This window comes from Montipora foliosa, chromosome 9 (assembly GCF_036669935.1).
Source record: "Montipora foliosa isolate CH-2021 chromosome 9, ASM3666993v2, whole genome shotgun sequence".
In the NCBI taxonomy this organism is placed as follows: domain Eukaryota; kingdom Metazoa; phylum Cnidaria; class Anthozoa; order Scleractinia; family Acroporidae; genus Montipora; species Montipora foliosa.
In genome coordinates, this window is record NC_090877.1 from 49,418,024 (window position 1) to 49,420,523 (window position 2,500).

Consider the following 2,500-nt stretch of genomic DNA (forward strand, 5'->3'; position numbering starts at 1 on the left):
AGGAAATGAAGACCATACAGCTTAGTATCAAGGCCAATGGCCTTAAACTTTACAATAAAAAAGTTCTCTAGCTCTAGAATACGAAAGCTTAGAACCTGCGCGGAGGGAATAATTTCTATTTTTACCGTTATACAAGGAACGGAACACGAACTCCGTGGAATTAAAGCATGAAGTCATTAAATATTGAACAATAATAACAACAAACGCTGCTTACGACAATACAAAAGGCTATGTAGCGTGCAGCATCAATAAACGCTATAAAGCGTACAACAATAACTAGCGCTACGAAGCGCACAGCAATAACTAGCGCTATGAAGCGGATAACAACGACCAGCGCTATGAAGCGCACAGCAACAATTAGCGCTATGAAGCGTAAAAGACTAACCGTCCAACAGTAAAACTAAAACCGCAGACTTAACCTAAACGGACAAAATATTGTATTGTGACCATCCCGAGCAGGTGCAAAAACAAAAGAAGGGTCAGAAAATTCAACCACTTGACGAACGGAAAGCCTAAGACCACCCATCGGAAACACGGTTGGCCAAAAAGCTGCTAAAAGCCACTTGGGGATAACGAGAACGCTCCGAGCGCCGCGTAACTCTAAATTAAAAATTGTACGACTAATAAGATAAATAGGTGGCACCAACCAATTGTTCTCACACTCCAGTCATCAAAATCAATGACTCTACTCAACGAATCAGCATAATCATTGAGAAACCTGGGGACCCACTCAATTTCAATCGACACATTGTAAATGGTACAAAATTGAAAGATCTCAAGAGCGTGGCGCTGCAACCCGAGGGATGTACTACCCTTACTGACGATAACCGAAGCATTTTTGCTGTCCGTGTACAATTAGACCACTCTGCCCTGGATAAGCGACTTAAACGACAAGCGAGGAAAGGATAGCAAGCAATTCCGTACCATTGCTATCAAGAATAGATTCCATAGAGGAAAAAGCTTTGTAAAACAGTTCAAACTCCCACATGTCAACAAAAAGGGCATGTCCCCCTCAAGCAAAGGCACTAGCGTCAGTGCAGCGGTACCTTGCTCATACTCATACAAGCTCTGTTTATAGAACGCTAGAGAAGAATTGTCAGTAAACTTATCTTCCATAAGTGTCATGAACTCCTGGGATACATCAGGTTGAGAGACGGTGGAAACAGACCCTTGACCGGTGCACAATAAATCTGAAACGATAGAAGACAGGTTGTCCAAGAACTGCGAGCGGGAAGTAGCGTGTGGTGGACGTGCTAGGACTTGCTCCGGCAGCGTGAACAGCATTTCCGGTGGTGAAGGTTCGGGCAAGCCTGACGGGACACTCTCTCCTCCAATGTCCGGAGGAGCCGCAGAACCGGCAAGCACCTCTTTGGCGATTGTAGGAATCCCTGGGTTGCTGGTAAATGGCAGCGGTTGAGGAGGCGAACTGACTACTCTGGAAGTGTCTACGAAGGGCGTATGGCTGAGAAAACGGCGGATATCTTCCCTGCACGCGTTCAGCATTTTGGCGTTTGGGACGAGTGCGGGTCTTGACTCTCAGAGCTTCCCTTTCAGCAGCGCGGATCCTCTTATCGTCCTCCAAGTCAAGAGCAACAGCGTTGCTCTCGTAATGTTTGACCGTGAGCCAACCTCCTTCGGAAAAATCAGCAATTCGGATCTTTCTGTTACGTTCCTTTAATAGAATCGTTCAAAAGTAGGGACGCTTTGCTGAATCTTGAACAAGAAGAGCCTTCGAAACGCTTTCGAGAAGATCCAAAACTTCAAGGTTGAACTTATAGTTCCTTTCGTTTCCAGGATAGGAAAACTTGAGCTCGCTCTCGACCTTGAACTGTTTAGAGGCGGATAATGCGCTCTCGGCGTCGGTAGAAGCCTTCTCAAATTTAGAAGAGAGCTCAGAAGTGTGAGACTTGAGTTGCTCGAGTAGGAAGGTACGGAACTCGGTTAAATCCTGTCGAGTAACCGTTTCTTGTTCGTCGCCCGACATCGAACGAAAAATATGAACCGTAGCAAAACAACGTACAACTCGAGTAAACTGGTCGGCGTCAAGTGGTGTGACATTCACGAGGAGTGGTATATAAAGGCCTAATTATCCCAATGGGAATTTAACCAAGCAACTTAATTAGACAGCTACAAGAAATACATTTTGTTTGTCCATCCAAAGTTTGCATGAGCATTGTTTTATTTCCTCTTGGGATTTACGATGTTCCCAAGAGAAACTGGAAACAATGCTTATGCAAAATTTTGGAGGGACAAACAAAGAGTATTATGGTATTTTTGATACTGGCCAATAGCCCTTTTTGCAGATAGGGCGGCCATTTTGATTTCTATTGTTTCGAACGACATTATGGGATGCTCAGGGGGCAAATTAATATGTATTTGCCCCCTGTGCATCCCATAATAGCTATTCGAAACAATAGAAATCAAAATGGCCGCCGTATGGGTGAAAAGGTCTATAGACCATGTTCGTATTTCTCAGTAATGGACTGGAACTAGCTTGCAG

General features: G+C 44.6%; 1 protein-coding gene across 1 annotated transcript in view; it reads left to right on the plus strand.

The window, feature by feature from the left end:
- The window catches only part of LOC137969560 (26S proteasome non-ATPase regulatory subunit 10-like), a 13,725-nt gene that overhangs the window by 10,425 nt on the left and 800 nt on the right, over positions 1-2,500 (plus strand). The gene's annotated exons all lie outside the window — the stretch shown is intronic.